General features: G+C 35.9%; 1 long non-coding RNA gene across 1 annotated transcript in view; it reads right to left on the reverse strand.

The window, feature by feature from the left end:
• LOC109503371 overlaps positions 1 to 25,199 on the reverse strand; it is a 215,853-nt gene that overhangs the window by 142,288 nt on the left and 48,366 nt on the right. Inside the window, exon 3 of the long non-coding RNA XR_006584622.1 lies at positions 13,144 to 13,188. This is a non-coding gene — a long non-coding RNA (uncharacterized LOC109503371). The remainder of the gene's footprint in view (positions 1 to 13,143; positions 13,189 to 25,199) is intronic.

Here is a 25,199-nt window from a genome sequence, read left to right on the forward strand (position 1 = left end):
CATCTTTCCCCCAACCTGTTTTTTGTATTCAATTAATGGCATTTTCATTTACCCAACCTCTCCTGTAAAACTTGGGAGTTATCCAAGTTAACACTATTCAGGTAGTGTTAACCTCCCACACATGAACGGTGAAGTCTTGTCAATTTGATAGCTAAAATATCTCCTGAATAACTTACACAACTATATCTTCTCTCATTTTTTTTCTTCATTGATCACTCTTCTTTCTTGACCCTTTTTACTTGATCAATTTACTTAGCTTTCACGTTTGCAAAAACTTCCAGAGACCATACTAAAATATACATTCATGCCCATTCTTAAATTTACTCATTTGTTCTCTCCTATCTTCAGAACTTAATTCAAAGTCATTAGCATTGCATTCAAAGCTCTTACAGTCTGGCACATGCTAACTTGTCTTGCTCCTCCCCTACCTACCTTTTGCATTCCAAAGACCATATTGTTATTCTTCAAGTGTGCTTTTGTTGCCATCAATATTTGTTTATGGTACCTGGTACTCCCTTTTCCATTTTGTCAGTCTGTCTAACTCTTCAAATCTTCCCCTATTGCCCGTTTCTCTGGGAAGCCATACTTGAGGTTTTTGGCTGTGATTAAGGTTGAAAGCCTATCCATGCTTTTAGATCTATGGTGCATCTCTCTGAGGACAGATGATCTCACTTATGCCTGTGAGTCTAGTATACAGTATATGACATGGGCAATACTCATTGATGAAATCCACAAATGAATAAACACTCGAAAGATGAAAATAAATGATGGGAAAACTACCTGCATGCTTTATAAATTTGGGTTGTTAAATATTTCTGAGTTTTAAAACACTCAACTCACATTCATACCTTTTAGATTCTATATATTTAATTTTTTTTAATGTTTATTTATTTTTGAGAGAAAGCAGGGAGGGGCATAGAGAGAGGGAGACACATCCAAAGCAGGCTCCAGGCTCTGAGCTGTCAGCACAGAGCCCAGTGCGGGGCTTGAACCCACAAACTGTGAGATCATGACCTGAGCTGAAGTCGGACGCTTAACCAACTAAGCCACCCAGGCGCCCCTAGATTCTACATATTTTAGATAGTTAAGTGAATTTGACTACAAAAACTTAACATCTGTGCTCATCGGGTACAGAGGAAAAGGAGTTGCATCACATAAATTTTGTCTACCTTTTATGAAAGATAATCCAAAAAGGTAATTTGAGAAAATCATAATTTATTCATTCAGTACTTTACTTTCTGGCTTTTCCATTAACTGGGATGAAAAAAATTACTGAGTAGGTATTATGGTTGAAGTTTTAAGGACATAATGACAGCTATGCTGTTAATGTCTCCATTTAGTTGAAATCCTTAGGTTTTGGACTGTTATTTGGAAAAAACGGAGTTTGTGGTTAGGAAACTGAAGGATAAGTATTCTCTTCCAACTGACTATCCACTTTGAGTTTCACTGCAGGTGCTTGAGTTGGCTGGTGACCTAAGCCTTCATGACAATGATTCGAATATATGGAGAGTTCAATAATCTATTTGGTTTCTTTGGACATTTGAAATCAGAAGATTTCAAAGACTGGCAAGACTCAGTCACTGAGGTTTGTTGTGAAAAGGAATAAGAGGTGACAGAACTATCACATGATGACAATGAGGTAAATACTGGTTAAAGCTTTCCCTTTGCTCAGTATATTACTCTCTAAACACAGAAGCCTATAATGCTACTGCTCTGAATTTTAAAGTATATTTTAAGTGTTTTCTCTGAAACCACCAAAACAGGAAGTGAATTTTCCTTTCTAATAATAGCGGAACATGAAAATATACCCACAAGCAAGGCAAAGCAGAAAACTAAGGCAATTATAAGGGTAAATTAGGCACAAAGGTTGTTTCTGCCTCAATAATCCAGGTAATTGAAACTGAAACACGTTCAGGCATGTAACTGGCACAGTTTCCCTCTTTGCTTTGGTAGTAGAGACACATGACATTTTCACAAGTCTGGAACCAGTTTTAAGCTACAGCATTTTTCTCTGTGGTACATTTTCAAATATGGAATGAATCACTAGAGATTCAAATGATACATTCAAGCAATAAGTTAATTTGACAGCAGTGAATCAATGAGAAAACAAAGCTTTCACATGATTCTGTGTAGACAGAATTGACATATAGAACCCTTGCTATATAGGCATACCTGTAATACATAAACATAAATACTACAAAAGTATATATATAAATATACATACTCTTCTCCAGTTTTGACCTCTCTTCCTCAATGGGTACCTCAAATTTAATGTCTAAAATTGGATTCCTTTTTATGTCTTTCCCCTGCTTTCCAAATACTTACTTGTCCTCTGATTTACATTAGCTCAATTTAGGATATCCCCTAAATTGGATTCCATCCAGGAACCCAAGTCATAAATAAGGGGAACCTTCCAAGCTTTCATTCTTTTTCTTCACACTGTGATTGAGTCCTCCTCCTTCCACTATCCATTAACTGAGAAGTTCCACTGATTCTGTTTCTCAAGGGATTCCTGAATCTGTGTGCAAATGCCCTTCCCCTATTCTCCATCCCTTCCTTTATTGCTCTATGTTATGTCTTTGTCTTTTCTTGCCAAGATGAGTAAAATGGACTCCTCATTATTATCACTGTGTCTGTCCTTCTCCCCTGCACTTAGTCATCTATAATTATACTACAATACAATCTCACAACGTCTTGCTCCTATTACCCATAGATAAAGCCTGGGGTCCTAGTATTGCAGAGATATGTCTCCATCACCTGTCTGCATTCTCCATATACACCTGTCTGTTATACAATTTTTATTCCACTGCAAGAGACTACAGATCTTCCCTTTCCCCCTACTCAGCATTGCTATTTTATGCTTTCATAACTTTGCCTAATTCTTCTTCCTAGAGTTGTGTTTACCTCTGGTTGGCCAGCTAATTTTAATGAATGAAATTGTTCATTCATTCAACAAATATTTATTAAGCCCCAACAGTGTACCAGCTCCTGGATTAAATGCTGAATATCAGATTGTGCTCCTTCCCCATTCTGCCTTTCTAATCTAGTTTAATTTTCATCAAGACCTTTCATTGGCCTCATCTCCTCCAAGACACCTGAGAGGCTGATTTATCACCCAGGCCTGTAGGTCTTCTATACCTACAGATATCCCAATGAATGTCCCAATCACTACACTGAAAACATGTTTGCTTATCACTGGGGTCATTGCAGGGCAAGTTCCTGTGTCTTATTCTTCTTTTCATTTCCTGATTTATGTCTGGTCGATGACTATTGCTTAATAAATATGTTTTAAACTGAGTTGAATGTTACTGAAATCGAAGACTGCCAATGTAAATGAAACTTAATGCAATCACATATTTCCTTCCTTTCAGGTCCCTCTCACCATCATTATTTTTTATCCTCGTGCTATTCTTTCTCACATCAATTTTTCTTTTTTCTATATACATCTCACTATTCTTTATTTAAATATTTGGAAAACTGTGCCTAGGCTTTGTCATCTAGCAGTGGTATTAGCATTGGCCATTTTTTTTTTTTTTGGTCAGAGGAGCTTATTTGTGTTTTGCCAGCAATGGGAATTCTAGGTTTCAGGTGGCTGAGAGAGAAAATGAGTTCATAAAGGAGACGAAGAACAAGAAAATGTTCTATAGAGGGGAATACTATTGGACCCAATGCTCAGGATGCAATGAAATCACATGTGGGAGGAGTTGCTATCACCCAGTATTGGAATCATGAGCTATCAGTGTCTGTTAAGGCTCTGACTTTTGATACCCACTCAACACAAACAAGCACACATACAAGTGCACACCCGCACAAAGGCACACACATGCCCTCACAAAACATATGCATACTTTTCCACTTTATTATTCTTGAATTGCCCATTTCTCACTTTTTTATAAAGTAGAAAGATCCTACTCATTCTTCAGGTCCCAGGTCAAGCTCACATTTATTCCACTCTACTCTGATGGGAATGACCAAAAACTGGGGTAAATGACTACATTTTAAATGGCTAGCTCCTCGCGGATCAAAGATTATGGCAAATACAATGTAAATGTGTTACTAGCTAAATTGAATTAAAGTCTCAGATAAAATATATATAATATATAACTTTAGAATTATTAGATTCAGCAGAAATAGAATTACTTTGTCAAAATGCTAAAAATGATTTCTAAGTGTTTACTGCCAACTGCTCTACTATGTTACCATGAACCAGAAATAGCATGTAAACTGGAAACAGTCCACAAACCATGCTCTGAGAAACACTGCTATAATGAAATCAGTATTAACTTACATAGTGGCCAACGTATGCACACTCACTAAATAAACTAAAGAACACACTTCTACACTGCTACGAGGAAGACACCAGAGTTTGTTGTTGTTGTTGCTGTTTTCTTATTTTGGACCTATTTTCTATTTTCCTCTTTAAAGTTTTGAATTATTTACTATTAGCATTAGCCAAGTGATTCAGAGTCAGTTTCCCAGTATAGGTGTTTATTCCTCAACTAGCATTTATTGAGCACAGCTTATACCAGACACTGTTTTACACACGAGGATCCAAATTTATATAAGCTATGGTACCTGCATCAAAGAAACCCAAATTAAAGGTCTACAAAACAACTGGAATGTAATCTTCAAAAAATATCAGGGTCAAGGGAAGTCTGTGGAACCTTTCCACACTTACAGAGACTATTAAAACATGATTACTGAAGGAGGTGTATCATTTGGAAACAAATTTTTGCATTCTAAATGATAGCAATTGGAATTTATCTGGACACCTGATAAAACTTGAGTGGAATCTGAGGATTAGATGGTAGTAATATCAAGGTTAATTTTTTGATGTGTCAGTCAGCTCAGGCTACTACAACAAAATATCATACACTGGGTGGGTTAAGCAACAGGAATTTATTCCTCACAGAGGAAAGATTTGGGGATAACTGAGTTCTTAACACCTGAGGTTGATGACTTTATTGTCTTTATGTGGAAAATGTCTTTGTTTGTGAGGAGACAATAGCTGGCAATGTACTTTCAAATGGTTTTCTGTGTTGTACTTTTAAATTTTATATAAGCTTATGATTGTTTTCAAAAAAAAGTTTTACAGATATTGTTTCTTGTCTCAAGATTCTTCATTCTATTTGGAAAGAGAGATATGTGAGCAACTGCAATTAAATACCACTAAGTGCAGTGAACTGTGTCATAGCATAACAAAGTGTTGAAATAGAAGAGGGAGGGGTGAGTGTGCCCAGAAGGAAAGCAGCACAGATCTCAAAAAGGGAGTAAATCTTAAATAGGTCATATTGGAAAACAAACCAGGATCAATTGGATCCATGTTTACTTAGTAATTATGTGACAGGATTTGCAAGTTTAATTTTTATTTTTGCCATGAATTTGACTTCTTTTCGATCTATCATCTTTATTCATCATTTCCTTTTTAAAAAATGTTTATTTGTTTTGAGGCAGAGAGAGACGGAGTGGGAGAGAAGGAGAGAGAGAACACCAAGCAGGCTCTGCACTGTTAGTGCACAGCTTGCCACGGGGCTTGATCTCATGACTGTGAGATCATGACCTCAGCCAAAATCAAGAGGCAGATGCTAAACCGACTGGCCCAACCAGGTGCCTCAATTCATCATTTCCTTTTAAGGTTCATGAGACAAAAGATTTGCAGAAATCTTGAGAAAGAGAGAGTGGCGTAAGGTAAGTTGGGGGTCAGATAAAAGTGTCTAAAAATGATGTTTCTTAGCCATCACCTTTTAGCATATCATGATACATTTTAACCTTCTTAGCTTACTTGGTTCACCCTTGCTCTCCCCCTTCTGGCTTCTGGAATCCAGAGATAGATTGAAAAGGCTTATCTGGTAGGTTTCCATACTTAACACTGTGACTATACCCCTCCTTAAAATATTATATGAAATTTCTAATGGACAAGGGGGAAGAAGACTAGAGTGTTCTCTATCTATTTCTTATAGAAGTCTATGACTCATTTAGTTTTTTTTTTATGGTAGATTTTCTTTTTGAAAATATTTATTTTGAGAGAAAGAGAGAGAGCAGGGGAAGGGTAGAGAGAGAATCCCAAGCAGGGTCCGCACCATCAGCAGAGCCCAATGCGGGCCTGATCTCATGAACTATGAGATCATGACCTGAACCGAGATCAAGAGTCAGATGCTTAACCGAATGAACCACACAGGTGCCCCTATGATTCATTTATTGATCAGTCAAAAATTTCACTTTATCCATTCAAAGTCAGAAAATTGCCTACCTAAGGCATATCTTAACTCCTTAAATGGTTTCATTTTCAATGTAAAAAATTTAATCTAACACTCAAAAACTTTGAGTTTTTACACAAAATTCCAGTATCCAACTCTCTATACCTCCAGAAATTATGGCCACTAGAACATAGAATGAAATAGAAAATTTGACTGGAATGAGTAGAAATAGCTCTTGTACGCTGAGCATATGATCACTTGTTCCCCAGTTCACACCATTTCCTATTGAGTGATAACTGGTTTGTTACATTCACTTTTATTGTATGTGTGAGTCCTGAGGTACTTGCATATCCAATCCTGGCCTAATATATAACAATTCCTGGGAGCACTTTGAGAATAAAGAGAGCAGAAGTATGAATTTGGAATACTAAGTTTCAAGCTCCAAATTTAAAAAGGTCAGCAATGAGCTCAAAAAAAATTTTTTTAAAGAAGACTGACCAGGATTCTTTCCTCCTGCCCAATCTGCCCCATAAAAAAGCATGTGAAATCAAAGTCAGGGCTAGTAGTTGGAGTAGGAGAAAAACTATTATGCACTCAGCATTATAATCAGTTTCAAAAGAGACTTTTACACCCACTAATTTTTAATTTTTCTGTAATGGAAATTGTTCTTGGTAAATCTGTTCAAATATTTGAAATTTACAATTCCACTGAATTCAGACTAATGTGGAATCAGAGGATTCCTTCAAGCATAATTCCAACTATGAATAGCCCTACTTGTGCTGGTTGAGACTATGGTAAAGATTCATTTTAATGGCATGACTAGCAACTTGCATTATACAAAGTACTAAAAAGATACTTCCTTTCTTCTAACAGAATTCACATAAAGAATTCTTTCACTTATTACTTCAATTTTGCAAATAATCATCCATATTAGTAATCCATAGAGTCAACTCTATGACTGCATTATTATTACAATAATAATGTTTTACCTATGTATAATGCTTTAAAGCTAGCAAACTCTTTTTAGGCCTGTATGAGGTAATGTGTAAATTCACCATACAAATATTTTTTTCATACATTCATAAATATTTTTCTGCAATATTTGACCTGTATTTGTGCTTTTGAGCATGAACATCACAAAAAATCATTAAAATTTGATTTAAGGTAATTTTCATTATATATCAAAAACCATGCGTTTTTATATTATTTGATCTCATTCATCAAAAGCACTGATTATTATTAATGCCAGAGATAATAAAAAGGCAGATAGGGGCACCTTATAAAATTTTGGTTAAGATTAAACATTTTTGCCTAATTCCTCCCCTTTCTCATACTTCAATCCAATTTAACTGAAAGACCATTGGTTCAGCATCTACAGGTTCAAAGATCAATAGCACACAGTCATTATGGGTTAGCAGGCGAGTAGGAAAAAAAGACACAACCAAGGGTACCTGGGTGGGTCAGTCGGTTAAGCTTCTGACTTCGGCTCAGGTCATGATCTTGCGGTTTGTGTGTTTGAGCCCTGTGCCAGGCTCTGTGCTGACAGCTCAGAGCTTGGAGCCTGCTTCCGATTATGTGTCTCCCTCTCTCTCTGCCTCTCCCCCGCTCATGCTCTGTCTCTCTCTGTCTTTCAATAATAAATAAACGTTAAAATTAAAAAAAAAAAGACACAACCAAGATGAACTTTTATATCTGACATAATGTGATGAGATGTATTTTTCACTAAAGTGTTATGGAGATGTAAGACAACAGGAGAGAGTGAGGATGTGGGGGAGAGTCTCTTGAATGCACACAGAAGGAGATGTGGGGTGAACCTTGAAAAAAATCAGTAGAACTTTGGTTTTACACACCTACAAGATAGATGCATGAATATTGCTATTATTAGTCTTTCTCTATCCTGACCTTTTATGTGCACTTACCAAATAATGTTTTGTATCCTTCTTTACTGTAACACTTTTTCTTCATTCCTTAATTTCCTGATTCAAAGTACAAATGGGAATAATTCTTTTGTATGCCTGTCAAAAGCATTATTAAGAAAGGCTATCTCTATTTTAAAGTTCTACTTCAAAAAAAAAGGTTAAATAATATACCTAGGAATAAACCTAACCAAAGAGGTAAAAGACCTGTACTCCAAAAGCTATAAAACACTGATGAAAGAAACTGAAGACAACACAAAGAAACAAAAAGACATTCCTTGCTCTTGGATAGGAAGAACAAATATTGCTAAAATATGTACACTACCCAAAGGAATCTACACATTTAATGCAATCCTTATCAAAATACCAAAAGCATTTTTCACAGAACTGGAAGGAACAATCCTAAAATTTGTATGGAACCACAAAAGACCCTAAATAGCCAAAGCAACCTTGAAAAAGAAAACCAAAGCTGGAGACATCACAATTGAGGCTTCAAGTTATATTACAAAGCTGTAGTGATCAAAACAGTATGGTACTGGCACAAAAAAAGACACAGAGACGAATATACCAGAATAGAAAACCCAGAAATGAACCCACAACTATATGGTCAATTATTCTTTGACACAGCAGGAAAGAATATGTAATGGGAAAAAGACAATCTCTTCAACAAATGATGTTGGGAAAATTGGACAGCAACATGCAAAAGAATGAAACTTGGGCGCCTGAGTGCTCAGTTGGTTAAGTATCTGACTCTCAATTTTGGTTCAGGTCATGATTTCATGGTCATGATATTGAGCCCCATGTGGGGCTCTGCACTGGGCATGAGCCTATGAAGATTCTTTCCCTCCTTCTCCCCCCTTGCTCCTCTCCCCTCCTCACCTGTGTGCACTATTTCTCAAAAAACAATAAAAAAATCAAAAATAAAGAATGAAACTGGACCACTTTTTTATACCATACACAAAAATAAATTCAAAATGGATGAAAGACATAAATGTAAGGCAGGAAACCACTGAAATCCTAGAGGAGAACACAGGCAGAAACCTCTGTAACATCACTTGTAGCAACTTTTTACTAGACATGTCTCTGGAGGCAAGGGAAACAAAAACAAAAATGAACTACTGGGACTTCATCAAGACGAAAAGCTTCTGCATAGCTAAGGAAACAGTAAAAAATACTAAATGGAAACCTACAGAATGGAAGAAGATATTTGCAAATGACATATCTGATAAAGGGTTAGTATCCAGAATATATAAAAACTTACCAAACTCAACACCCCAAAACAAATAATCCAGTGAAGAAATGGGCAAAAGACATGAAGAGACACTTTTCCAAAGAAGACATCCAGATGGCTAACAGAGACATGAAAAGATGCTCAGCATCACTCATCAGGGAAATACAAATCAAAACCACAACGAGATATCACCTCATACCCATCAGAATGGCTAAATCAACAACACAAGAAACAACAGGTGTGGTGAGGATGTGGAGAAAGGGGAACTCTCAAGATATGGAAGCAGCCCAAGTGCCCATTAACTAATGAATGGATAAAGAACATGATGTGTATATATACACAAGGGAATATTATTCAGCCATAAAAAAGAATGAACTCTTGCCATTACCAATGACATGAATGCAGTTAGAGAGTAGAATGCTAAGTAAAATAAGTCAGTCAGAGACGACACGTACCACATTTTCCACATATGTGGAATTTAAGAAACAAAACACATGAGCAAAGGGGGAAAAAGAGAGAGAGAGACAAACCAAGAAACAGAATGTTAACTATAGAGAGTAAACTGGAAGTTATCAGAGGGGAGGTAGGTGGGTAGGTGGGTGAAACAGGTGATGGGGATTAAGGAGTGCACTTGTTGTGATAAACACCGGGTATTAAAATTAAAACTTAAAAAAACACAAAATGTTAGAGGATATATTACATAAATCATGGCAAATGGGAAAAAGTTGTCTAACATGCAGCCATTAAAAAGGATGAAATGGATAACATATAGTGACTTAGAAAGATGTTCACCATGAAAAAGCAAAAAATAGAATCACGTATATGGTATGAAAATAAGGTAGAGAAGCTGAATACACTCCACTTTAGAAAGGATCCATCTCTGCTGTTTTTATGCTAAATTTTTACTCATGCTCCATATTTTGCTTCTGAGTAAGCTAAGTAAGCTCTGTTCCCACTTCAAGGGGGAAGCAAGAAAGTTAATCCTTCTCTGAGTTTTGTCTTAGGCCCCAAACACCTTTTAACACCTAACAAAAGCCAGATCCCAAACACATTCCAGGACATTAGCTTCAAACAAACCTCAGCTGATGTTGGTATTAATACCACTCCTTCTGCGATTTATGGAGTAACACCTATTGTTCACCAGACACTTGCCTTTGATTGGACCTTACCCTGGATTCCTAGAGGAACACGTACCCTAGACCCTTTTCTAGCATAAACCCCTTGCCCCAAGAAATGATGAGACTCATTCTGCTTTCCTGAGTATCCTGGATATTCCATCTGCTATTCTCTACCTGTCACTTACACTATTGAATAAACTCTGTTTCCACTTTCTCTGCCTCATGTTTGATTTCTATCCTGTGTGAAGCCAAGGACCCTATTGGCTGGTTCTGTGGGACCCTTCTCTGGGTCTTTGGACCCAGTCTGTCTGCATAAAAAGCATTATGTGGGGCACCTGGCTTAGTCAGTTAAGCGTCCAACTTTGGCTCAGGTCATGATCTTGTGGTTTGTGAGTTCAAGTCCCGCATGTGGTCTCTGCACTTGATTTTCTCTCTCTCCCAATCTCTCTCTCTGCCCCTCCTCCATTTACATTCTGTCTGTCTGTCTGTCTGTCTCTCTCTCTCTCTCTCTCTCTCTCTCTCAAAATAAGTAAATAAACTTGAAAAAAAAGCATTATGTGCACATATTGATATTGATGTCCATATGGGTGTGTGTGTGTGTATACATATACACACACACACACACACACACACACACACATATATATATATATATATATATATATATATATATAATGTTAATCTATATAAAGAAAGGATTTGGTGGATATAATGCTCCAGCAAAACTTTTAGTACTAGCTAATACTGAAGAAAATAAATAATTTTCTGTTTAGTATAATTCTGTATTTTTTTATTTTAAATAATTCAAATAAAAATATTTCCATTGAAAGAAGAAAAGTACACACCATCTGTTTTCCCCATTCTATAAACTAGAAAAATTGCTATTACTTTTAATCTCAGTAATTTAATTCAATAATTACCATGAATGAATAATTTGATTCAAGATAAACTATAGAAACGGTTAAAAATTATAAATTATATGAAAATAGAAATTCAAATTATTCAACAATCAAATTCCAGTGAAGAATGATAATTTTAAAAATTATTTTTATATTAAGACAGGATTTTAATTTTATTAGGATTAAACCCAAAATAGTTTTTCATCAGTAAGGTTCACAATTTTCTGTCAATATGCGAAAACACTGGCAACAATTTCTTAAAGATAAAAAACAACAACTGTAGCAAATTCATGAAGCTGCTTTATCACTTTTCAATGCTTTAGTGGCTGGAAATAAATCTTTTTCTTTGAAAGTATAGTTGGCAACATATAAAAATTAAATACAGTCATAAAACCTCAATGATATATGAAAAAATGATACAATGCTCCATCACAAAGGCTGAATATGGAATATAACAGCTGGAAAAATGAAGAATTTCTTTAGCTTCCGCCACTACAGTATATCTCGGTTGGTCTCACCCAGAGCTACACAAGATATTCTTTCCCATCAGTGAGGTTTGCTGCTTGTTCTTCCTTCAACCAAACCACCAAAAATAACATGCTCTTCTCATATGGGATTAGAGCCATCACACATTTATTTTACATTCCTTGTTCTACTGCATCGTCATTGCAGTTCAACAAGTGGACAAGAAAGATATTACATGCATTTGCAGATGAGGAAACTTAGTATTCTAGAGGCACCATGCTTTGCCAGCCACAAATCGCATGAGCAGTGAGCAAACTATTGTGTACAAACACACAGCCAACACAAGAGATCATGAACAAAGGTATAGATCCGTGCAACCTGCTGTACCGTCTTCAGGAGAACTTTCTGACTCCTGGCCCACTGGTGGTTATGTTATTGTTGTTTTGATTTTAGTCTTATGTCTTTAATTTGCACTGTTCTGTCTCTTTTAAGCATTGAGCAATTTGTCTTGAATTTAGCAAAAAGGTACTGGAATGTGGGAGTGGGGGTTGACCTACATCTGAACGATTTGCATATGATTCACCACAATTAAACAATTGGGTTTGAAATAGCTACAATTAAGCTATTATCAGAGAAGTATTTACTAGACTAGAAATTCTAAATTTATCTTCACATAGGTCCTAGCCAAGAAAGGGACCACCTTTTCTGGCGCTCATATTAAGTAAAGCTAATAATGAAGTAAATTCTTCCAAATTAATATTTATATTACTAAATCACTGATAGCTAATTATACTTGTGGTTACTTGGTTGTTTCTTCAAAAATTATAGGCTTAAAATAACAAGAAAAATATGAAATTAGGGTAGACAAAAGAATCTCAGTTTCTAATAATATATTACATGTATTATTATACACAAATGTACATATTAAAAAACTGCCTTCTTGATGTGTGAAAATTGTATGTGATATGTCTCACCACCCTAAAATTATGGAGAGAGTAATATAAAAATGTAAAAGAAAGACTAAATTCTGTCTACCGTAAACATAAATTATAATACTATATTATAGTATTATACATAGTGGTATGTATATTATATATAGTGGTATGTAATAGTATGGAAGAGAAATTCAAACTGATGATTAAATACTATGTGTTGGATGATTTCAAGTTTAGGAAACAAGTAGATGTAACAAACTTTTTGATTATTCAGAATAAGCAACATCAATTCTAGCTATGTCTGACATGATGAATAAATTATTGCAACACAGCTAAAACAAACACAACATATTTTATAACCAGAAAAGTTTCTTTTTCCTACCTTTACAGGTGCATGAATATTTCTCTGATTAACTTCAAGAATACCCTACAAGAGAAATAGAACGTAGATGAGATAGAGAAGAATAAAACAGCAGGATTGTTTGAACATTATAACCAACACCATGTTAGTGGTCTCTTTGCTGGGGGGGGGGGGGGGCGATCTTTTTTTTTTTTTTTTTTTTTTTTGAGAGAGAGAGAGGGACAGAGCTTGAGTGGAGCAGGGGCAGAGAGAAAGGGAGACAGAATCCAAAGCAGGCCCAAGGCTCTGAGCTTCAGCACAGAGCCCAATGCGGGGCTCAAACTCAGGAACAGTGGGATCATGACCAACTGAAACACCCAGGCGACGCCCCTCTGGGGGGGCGGTGAGAGCTATTTACTGTGGCAAAGGCATTGACTGTTTCATCCACAAATACACATGAATCTGGCAACACTGAAGGTGACATAGTGCACACAAACATTAAAGACATGTGTGGATGGAGCATTTTTGCTATCTGTAGCGTGTGGATGTAGTGATTAAGACTCTTGTTCACAACTATAAGCCAATTTAGTAATTTGACTATTGACAGTTGGTAAACGTGGCAAGGAAAAAGTAAAATTACACCAAATGGCTAAAATGAAGAAAGACAACTTACAAAACTTACAAAACAAAGACTTCCAGATTTAATAACATCTTTTTAAATTTTTTTTAACGTTTATTTATTTTTGAGACAGAGAGAGACAGAGCATGAACGGGAGAGGGTCAGAGAGAGAGGGAGACACAGAATCTGAAACAGGCTCCAGGCTCTGAGCGGTCAGCACAGAGCCCGACGCGGGGCTCAAACTCACGGACCGCGAGATCATGACCTGAGCCGAAGTCGGCCGCTCACCCGACTGAGCCACCCAGGCGCCCCAATAACATCTTTTTTTATGCAATTAAAAATATAGGTACTAATTGTAGTCCGTTTTGTGCATATGAACTCAAGATTTCAGCTTGGAATAAAATCAAGTCCTACATTTTGGAGATTTTAGACAGATGTTACCTGGCATAGGAAATTGCTATAAGAAAACTCTGGTGCCTATCATTAGAACAGAACTGGTATTAGAACTAGAGGTCAGCTTAAAAATTAACGAGTACAGAGGCACCTGGGTGGCTCAGTGGGTTGGACGTCTGACTTCGGCTCAGGTCATGCTCTCATGGTTCGCGGGTTTAAGCCCTGCTTCGGGATCTATGCTGACAGCTCAGAGCCTGGAGCCTGATTCAGATTCTGTGTCCCCCCTCTCTCTCTGCCCCTCCCCCATTTAAGCTCTGTCTCTCCCTCTGTCTCTCAAAAATAAATATAAAAATTTTTTTTAACTCAACTGGTCCAACATCATCACTTTACAACGCACAGAAAGGTTGCACAGCTAGCTCAAGGCAGGACGAAGGGTCCTCAATACCTTATACTCATACTCATCCCATAGCATTACAATATTTAATTCTTTGTAACTTTCCAGGATTGGAAGGAAGTAGAGAGAGTGGGATTGCGTATTCTGCTCTTGGTAAGTTCCATCTCCTCGATGAAGCTTCATACTCCTGCCTGAATAAATGACCTGTGTCATCAATATGTATTACATCTACTTCATTCAAAACTTCTTTCCTTGCTGAAGGGAGATACCAAAGAATCAGATGACAGGATTCTGTTCTTAAGCTGCTTACAAATCAAGGGGAGCAAGCAGGAAAAAATCAAGAGAAAACGCACATGAATAACACCACTAGCTGGATAGGAGAGAAGCCACCCAGTAGTACTTCACATAAAACCTGTTTTCTAGGCAGCATTCAAAGAAAATCTACCACTGCTCTTCAACAAATGCTTTCCCTTTCTGAACCAACCTGTACTATTATACATAGTCATAAAATCAATCCCCTTTGCTTTCTGGCTAGGCCTCTTTTTTTAAAATATACAATTAACTTGTGATTCTTAATTAATACAATATAATTTCAGTAACAACAACAATTGCTTATTAAACCATTTCTTGTACATGCTCTCGAAAGACAATAACCTCTGGCCCAGTTTGTTTTGACGTTAGCAGTAACCTCTATATCTTCAGAAAGTTCAATAACAGAATCAATATTACATGCACACAGAATCCACCTCTGTTCTATCAAGACCTAGAATTTTAAGAGACTGGGACCTGAGAAAGCAGCAATGAATCAGCTGTGGGGATGTTTTCTTGTGCTGGAATTGCAGAAACAGCTTGCGTGTGTCACGATGGAGGCTCACAGCATCAGTAAGATACCTGTGCCCTTGCTGGACAAACCCAATGATTAATTCATGCTTCCTTTGCAGAATGTCAAAGGATAAGTGTCATAAATGTAAAAGTTGTATCAGATATAAAAAACACATTAGATAAAAGATGTTTCCAAAATGAGAGATTTAAATTACTCGAGCAGTAGATCTAGCTAAAGGAGCTAGTGACTTTAAGAAGATAAAGCATTATTTAGTAAAAAGATGTATTTGCTGGATTTTATTATTCCAAGTTTTCAATTCTGCTTAAATCATGAAGGAAGAATGCTGAGACAACTTTTTTAGTGCCAAAGTTTAAGCAACTTAATCCAACCATATTTAAGAGAAATAAAGTCACAGAATAAATTTCGAAGAACATGTTTCTTTGAAATTTCAGTAATCAGTCAAGTAGAAAGTGGTCCTACATTTTTCTGCAAGAAGCCATATGACTATGGTTCAGCCGTCTTATTTTATAGATATACAGATATAAACACAGACACATATAGACACCATAATGGGTGGGCACAATTGCATTGTATATAAGCAAATATAGTTAAATATCGAAATATACACTTCTGTCCATTATGTATTTTATGTTCTTAAATATGCTTGACTAAGGACTAGAGTTTTGGCTTTTTAATATCTCTAAAATCAGGTAATTATGGTAAATAAACATGTCTACAAGCTTCAAAGCGACATACCTGGTCCCAATGACTGCCAATTTAAGGCAGGATTACCATAATGTAGAAGGCAGGATTTTGTAGACAGTTGGAGGACAAAGAAGTAAATGTCAAGTTACTATTTTTAATAAAAATTAGTTAGAAACTCTTCTTGCTCTTTGCTCTCCTCTTCTTCCACTGAAGAGACTATTTCTTACTAAGATGCTAGCACAAACACTTAAAAGATCTCCTGTTTTAGAAAAATCCAATTTAAACAACCAAGAGAATTTAAAATATGGTATAAATGTATTTAAGCTTTCATTCCTAAAGGCTTTAGTTCTTTCATCAAAATAGGAGGTCACAACAAGTGTATATTGTACAAAGAGAGCAAGGTGTTCAACGCATTTGAAGAATAGGAGCAAAATTAGACGTTAGCATTTCTACAGAAGCACATAAGAAACACCAACTTTGTTTTGTCTACACTATACACCTCTAACATAAAATAAGAATGATCTTCATAATGGACATTAGAGAATTAGACAACACATTTATTAAAATAAAATTTAACAGTATCGTTAAAAGCTTTTTGATTGTCTACATAAGTCCTCTTACTTTACAGATGTATAAATGAATTAGACATATACTATAATGTCTGTGAGTAAAGCCTAACATTATTATCACAGCATACGTTTTATTTTGATTTCCACTAAGCTTAGTATAGCCATTTTAGGAAAAGCGAGCATTAAAACTGTCATATTTTTAGCTCTGAGGCTCACTTCCAGTCTCTCTTCAGGATTTACATTAAATAATGTCCATTACTAGATTCTCTGCTAGTATATTTTTTCTTGAAAACCTATAGTCTTCTATTTACCCAACAAAATATAAACACAAGATTAAAATATAAAGCTGTATTTGATAATACTAATTTTTTTGACCTTAACTATTCACCAAGCATGATATTTCTTCATAAGAAATAAATATATTGTTTCCACCTGGCCTCTTACACACTCCATTTTCTCTTCTGTTCCCACAGTTTGAATGGCCCCAGTCTACACTTTGAATCCAAGTTTGGGGTAGGTGAGGGGTATGTCAGTGTCTAAGTTTTGGTCTGTTTAATAATTACATCAGGAAGTTGTGGCTTAGTTAATGGCACTAACAGATTCTTCTCACAAAAGGGGATAAGACCCAAAGCTTTTATAGCATTATAACCCTTTCTACTTCTTAACAATCATAAGATGATCTAAATCATTATAAAGGTCACTCCTGACATTTCAAAAGTCAAACTTCCTTGCACGGTGCTAGATAGCATGTTTTGAGAATAGTTTCAACAGTAACTTCATGTCCAAGGAATTTGATAAGGCCTTTTTCCCCACAAAGGCTCACTTGGAGAGAATGATATGACTGGTTTTCTGCCAAAAGACCCGCTGTAGAGAGATTGATCTCTAGTGATCTTTTTTTTTCTTTTTTTTCCCCACCAAGTGACAGTTGGAATATGCCCATTAGGATGGTTCTAGAAGTGTTCTTAAGCAACTTGTAGAGGCCCAGCTGAGGTCTTGTCAGTTGATCTGAGAAAAGCGGTGAAGGCATCCCAATGACAGACTGTCAGACTGTCATGTTTGATACCTTTCTGGAATAAAAATCTCCACGCAAGTAAAATGTGCTGTACTTTAAAATCACAGTTCCAGGAAGTGGAATTTTGAGCTATGTTTGTTATATACATGACAAAGTAAGTTTAATGTCGTTTATTAAAAACACACATGCACATATCCTCTTTAAATGTACTTTCTTTTGCAATAAATGAAATTCAAAGTATCTTATTTCTAAAAATATCTCGACATTTGTTTTGGAAAATACAAAATAATTGATGGTTTTCATTAAGGGAAGGTTACATCTAAAATAATAATTTTTTGTTCTTACAGAGCTTTATAAACTACCAAAAGTAATTAATTTGTAAGTAGACATATAACATGACAAATGGTGGTAAGTGCTATGAAGAGAAATAAAGGAAGTGGGGAAGTGAGGAGTTGGTGGTATGATTTTAGATAAAGTGGGAAGATTAAGAAAATCAGGACGGAGAAGAACACAAAGAAAAGATCACACTGGTTCCTAGAGGTTATCATCAATCACCCTGGTTCTGCCATTATGGATGTTTGAGCCTGAGATTCTCCTTCATGTCACCATGTGATCTTTCCGTAAAATGGGATAACGACATACACCGCAAATTTTTGTAGCACACAATTGATTGCAAAAATATTATATGTAAATATCTGGAAATAAAATACAGTGAATAAAGAGAATGGACCAGAAAGGAACTCAGTGAGCTGCATTTCACTTAGGCCACTTCCACATGTTAGTTGAAGCTCATTATTATTATTTCCATTTCATAGATAAGAAATAGATACTTAAGAGGAATAAGTAACTTCATAACATGGGAAAGACCATAGGCAAAGGCAAGGCTTTGATCTGGGTCTCTGTCACTCTGAAGCCCAGTTCCTGCAATGCCACTTTACTGACCCTCTGAAGGCTAAAACACAAGGTTCCTTCCACCTTCATGTCAATTCTCTCAATCCCTAATATCTAGTGTAATAATTGCAATACTTTATGTTTCCATCATATCTTAAAAGTCTTCAAAACATGCTCCTTAATTACTTAATGTCACTCTTATAAAAGTTCTGGAGTAGGTGTTGTTCAAGAAAGTGAAGGCAAAATGGTTATATAATCATTATGTCACCTCATCTAATTGTTAGTGAGAAAGGTGGCACTAAATCTTAAGTTAGCACACTATGAATCCATTTGTTTTTCTACTATATGGTACTGCATTAAATTTGAGTTAGAAAAGTAAGGGAAAAGTTCTTCAAATCAGAAATGCAATTCTGTTTTTTCCTTGGGGTTAACCCATGTGGTAACAAATAAAAGAATTAAAAAGCAAGGTCCCCCATTTTCTAATTTTAGCATTCCCACACTTTATTTTTCACAATCTTATTTTACTCATCATTTTGTTCCCTGGCCCCAAATAAATTAATTTAATCAATTCTAATTTGGGGACCTATAAAGTTATACTTATTCAAACTTGGCAAATTCCAATTAATTGTTTATATCATAAACATTAATTAATTAATGTTTTTAACATTCCAATTAATTGTTTAAGATATAATATCCATGATTATCTTAAAAACAAATGTCAATATTAGCTATACGTTGTTTTCTTTCTCAGAATTCCTCTATAAGTATTACAGTCTCGATGCAATAATTTGTTTTCAAGAATAATTTTTCCAGTTTTAGATGCTCCAAAGATTAAGGTTTAATAGTCTACCATGACCCAGAATGATAATTGCTCTTGTTTTGTGATAAATTTAAGGTGGTTTAGTCTATATGGTGTCCACTTAAATAAAATCTAAGTTCTTATGAAATTAATGCCTAAGTCAATAAATCACTTAAGACACTGAAGAAAGTTGGCAACTCCATTTTCTACAACTGAAGAGAACGGGTCAATAACTTCATTTGACTAATATTCACTTTTTCTATATGGCAAACAATGAACTTCATCTGTCTAAGAAGTATATCACTTGAATTTTGTAGAAAATGATAAAACACTAGGGGAATAACATCAAATCAATGAAAAATTTCAAAGTCAGAAAAAAGCGCTCAAGATTCTAAACCAGTCCTTTGAAATTACTTGACATCCTTTCATATATTCATATACGCTCATCAAGAGTTCATCTTTATCACTTTTTCCATGTCCTCAGCAGTAGCAAATCACTTACAATATGTTTCTTAGCAAATCACTTACAGTATGTTTCTTGGACAGAAGGCACACACTACCTCAAAAATCTTAAGTTTCCTTCTCACTGATACTGGAATTTTAAATCCCTTTTTCGCAAATGCACAAAGTTCCAATTCTCAAATGACACTGCAAAGGGATATTTTTTGTTTTGTCTTGTTCAGCAATGAATATGCCCCTCACGTAGTTCTTCTGTCCTTTGCCTTGGACTCCTTGGCCTTGAAATGTTAGAAGCCTCAAATTTGGAGAAAAATCATAAATATTATATGGATACAATAGGAAACTGGAAAATGGCATATAAAAAGCTACTCAATTACACAAAACAATTTTTTCTCCCCATTTAATGAACTAGTGAGTTACTAAAATTCTCAAAGCCATTAAAATCAAGGTGATTGCCCAATCTTTCTCAAAGATTTGCCAATGTTATCAAAGATAACATGCAGGTTGCTGAAGGTGCAGAACAAACTGACAGATCTCAAAATATCTAGCCAGTGCGCTCATCCATAGATGACTACAAAAATTTCTCCCGTGTCTAGACTTCCAGTTCTCCATGTGTAAAGACCTGTCACTACTATGTCTCCCCATACCTAGCATTGAGCCTGGCAAATGGTAGATGCCAGCTTAAAATTTCTTAAATATAAATTCTTAAGTTCTTCAAAATGCAGATTTAATCCTATACTCCTACTCATGCTTAAAATCCTTCAATGCCTTTCCATTGCTCTTAGACTGAAGTCTACAATCCTTAACAGAGCCTACAAGGACCTGCTGGTTTAGCAACTACCCAATTCTCCAGGCTTGTCCCACATGAAACTCCTACTTTACTGTTGGTGCTAACTTAGATTTTTCCAGGACTTTGTAGACACTAGGCTTTTTCCCACTGACTGAAGGCATATACTTTATGTAATTATTTTACAAATACTTCCAAATGTATAGAAGTATCAAAACTTATAAAGCAAGCTGTAATTATCCAACCAATATTAAATAGGCATTACCATTATGCCATGCTTGCCTCAGTTATCCTTTTTTCTCTAGTTCTTAAAAAAATAAAATAGAACATAGCTCATCACCTCATTTTATTCAGGTGTCTGCACAGAAAGAATTTCCCCTACCACTCCACCTGAAATGGCATCCCTCCCTAGCCTTTCTATCTTGTTTTGCTTTATTTTTCATAGCAATAACTACCACCTGTTACATAATCTATTTATTTACTAAAATGTTTATTATCTGTCTCCTTTTCTAGAATGTAAGCCTCATGCTAAATAAATACTTTTTTGTAACCTAAGTTCTATCCAACACATTCCCTGTCCCTTCCAGTGCCCCCCAGATAGCCATAACAGTCTGAGGTTGGCATGTATTTTCTATGTGTAGTTTTTACCTTTCCTATGTGTCTCAATAATAAAGACACTGCACAGCTTCCCTTCCCCTTCTTTTTTGCCTGATGTTTATCCGTCCTCCAAATTTTAACTGTTGTGCTACTTCTTCAGACAAGCCTTACTCCACTAGCCCATTTATTCCTTTGCACTCCTTCTTTTCAATACTTGTGACAGTTAACATTTTCTTTTTCTAACTCCCTGTGCTACTAGACTGTAAGCTTCATGGAGGTGGGGTCAATTCTGTGTTGATCATTCCTGGCACATTGTAAGTGCTCAGGAGACACTAGGGAATAAGTGAATCGAGCAGCAACACAACCCAGAGGAAATGATTCCTTGCTTACTAAGGCCAGGAATCAGTCATTTCCTTGGCCAGATTTTTCTTCTCCATTTTCCTACAAATGAAGTTGTTGGCCTAGCTAACATGAAATAAGGATAACAGGGTACTAGTTCTCTTTGTCACACAGACATTTTCTCCCTGCAATGTTTTGTTATACTTCTGGAGAGCCTGCCATTTGTCTCTATGAATTGGTCAGTGCCCATATTGTTTCATATTTTAAGATAAACAACTTTATTTCAACACATTCCAAATCTAGGAGTCACCAAGTTAAATTCAGACACCAAAGAGAAAAGTACTTTGTGGTATTTACTGATGTTTCAGTGAATCAAGTGGAAATATTTCAAATTGTTGCCTCATGATTCTCAAAAACATTCCATATAAAATATGAGATCCAGTTCACCTAAGTTTCTGCTCAAAAGCTCATATAATACTGGATTAAATTACACAGCATGTGTACTTTGAAACTGAGCCCTTTTTCCTCTGGCCTTTTTTTTTCTCACATTCTTTCCACAGAATGTATACACACACACACACACACACACACACACACACACACACACCCCTTGATTAAGAATTAAGGCTCAGACAATATGGAAATATCTATATTAGCATATAATCATTTCTATTTAGTTTTACAAAAAACAGACAAGTAAAAGTTCAACAAAACTTCAAAAATTGTTTTTGATTGAGGACTCTAAAAATATATTTATGTAAGAATGGATTTTAATAGCAAATTTCTCCAGGTCACATAGAATTCTTATACCTACTTTCACATCTGTGAAGTTATTTCTTTAGCTTATTACTAAGAAGAACAGAAAAGTAATATGAATTATGTTTTCAAAGTATCTTGAAACACTTTTATTAGATATTCTGCAACCATATAAAAGCAAAGCATGTCTCTAGGGTGAATAATTCTTACATTGCACAAACAATCAAGTCAATATGTATTCTTTTAAACATAAGCAAAGACAAATAAATGTAAAAATGTATATAACTTTGATATATGATGTACAATACTAATCCATGACCCCCCCCCCCATGATAATTTAGTATTTAGGAGCAACTTCCAAAAAACAATTTTGCATTCTCTGATGTCATCAACTCAGTCATTACTTACAAATATGTATTTTTGGGCTACCTGAGTGGCTTGGTCTGTTAAGCATCTGACTTCAGCTCAGTTCATGATCTCACAGTTCATGAGTTCGAGCCTCACATCAGGCTCTGTGCTGACAGCTCAGAGCCGGGAGCCCACTTCGGATTCTGTGTCTCCCTCTCTCTCTGTTCCTCCCCTGCACATGTTCTGTCTCTCTGTCTCTCTGTCTCTCTCTCTGTCTCTCTCTCTCTCTCTCTCTCTCTCTCTCAAAAATAAAAAGAAACATTAAAAAAATACATATTTTTCCAGAAAATTTACTTAGTGTTCCTATTATATACCCAGATGCCTAAAACTCATATTCCTACAGAAACCCAGCAACATAAATTAATTACATGAACTAAGGTGAACTGTATTTGGCTCTAGAGTGTGTATCAGGAAGTTGTGACTTTGCTTTAAAGAAAGATGAAAACATCTCTGACATATACCTGTTTTTCACCATATGCAGCAATACTTTTTTAATTAATTAATTCATCTTACATAGTGATTGCTTATACGCAACTTATTGTTTAAGGTGTCCCAAAGTTGCAAAGAATAATAAACCCATGTTTCTGTTTCAAGATGCCTATCATCTAGTGGATTAGACAAACTCATAATTGGAAAAATGATAACTGAGCATAGTAACAGCAATGATAGAGAGAGAGAGATACACAGGGTATTGTGGGAACATGGATCAGAGTCATCATTTCTCACTGAAGACAGGAAGTGCGTGAGAACAAGCTGGCTCTACAAGGACAGGTAAGAATTACCTGGAACTGGAACTGGCAAAAAGTTGGGAGTGTGAGGACAAAGTCTCCTGACAAAGAGATCGGCATAATCAAAAGCCCAGAGACAAGAAACAGGATGGTGTAAGAAGGAAATTTCTATCACTGAAGTGTTACACAGAATCTGAAATACGGACTGGTTAGAGATGAAACTGGAGAATTTGACAAAGGCTAGATCATGGATGACCTTATGTTGTACTAAGGGGTTTATCCTAATCATTTTAGCAAGTGAATTTACTCTTATTGCCAAATTTTGCATGATGTAACTAGGTGGCTTAGTTTCTGTTTTGAGAAGGATTGAGAGGAAATATTAGGACTTTTTAGAATAGAATATTTTAGTTGATTACTAAATTTTCCATAGATTTGGGAATGGGAAGTCATGGCATTGATATGATATTTCCTTTCCTTGTTATACACAGCTGATGTCTTTCAATATATGTGTGGGGTAATATGTTAAAAGGTTTCTTTTTAATTGTAGATTATTCAGGAAAGACATGGAGTGGAGAAAGACATGGAGTGGAGTGGAGTGGAGAGGATTTTGAGGTATTTCAGAAAAGAGAGGATGAGAGTTCTATACCAGGGCAGTGGGAATACACAGGGAGAAGAAGGAAAGTTTCAAGAACTCTTTAGGAGGCCATATTGGAAGGAGACAGATATGGATGATGATGTTGAAGGAGCACAGATGACTCTCCAGATTCAGGTTGGAGAATTGGTTCCTTCTGATGCACCACCTAAGATAGAAGGCATAAGAACAAAAACAAACTTGGAAAGAAAAATGCTAAGATGTGACTTTGAGATTTAAGATACTGGTACAGTCAACCTAGAGGGCAGGGAATATGTGGCTAAGGTAAGAAGTTGTTTTGTTGGAGATAAAATTGGGGGAACTATCAGCATACTAGTAGGAATTGAAATTATAGAAATCAATTTGCTCACCTAGAAATAGTGTTTAGGGTTTAGGGAGAAACATCCAATAATGATAAGTAATAGTGTTTGTAGGAGAAAGGAGCAATGGAGGGAGGACAGTGAAAGATTAGGGGGAAAAAAATGAATGCGGAGAGTCAGAAGTTAACAGAATTTCAGATAGGGTGGTTGACCAAGTCAAATGCACCAGAGGAATCCAATAAAGACTCTTATGACCCTTGCATTTGGCAGTTTAGAGCTATGAGGTGACCATAGGGTAACAGAGTAGTTTCAGTAGAAAAATAAGGGCATAAATTATATTTAAAAATTAATTGATAGGGGCGCCTGGGTGGCGCAGTCGGTTAAGCGTCCGACTTCAGCCAGGTCACGATCTCGCGGTCCGTGAGTTCGAGCCCCGCGTCAGGCTCTGGGCTGATGGCTCAGAGCCTGGAGCCTGTTTTTGATTCTGTGTCTCCCTCTTTCTCTGCCCCTCCCCTGTTCATGCTCTGTCTCTCTCTGTCCCAAAAATAAATAAACGTTGAAAAAAAAATTAATTGATAAACTTTTTCTATATTTATTGAATAAATAAAGGGCTATGGTTTATTCCTTTACATATAAGGCACAAATAAATATTAATTTGAAAACAAACCATTTCTGTACTATTTTAGATATACAGAAAAATTAATCACATTTTAATTGAAATATGTATGAGTTTCAAGGTGCTTAGAGTTTAGTGGGTTAAATTCTAGATACAAAGGTGCTCTATAAGAAATAACTATAATTATTATGCATTTTTAATGACTTATTTTTACCTATTGTTATTCACTTCATTATCATTGTCTTTTGCAAA

Source organism: Felis catus, chromosome C2, assembly GCF_018350175.1.
Source record: "Felis catus isolate Fca126 chromosome C2, F.catus_Fca126_mat1.0, whole genome shotgun sequence".
Lineage (NCBI taxonomy): Eukaryota > Metazoa > Chordata > Mammalia > Carnivora > Felidae > Felis > Felis catus.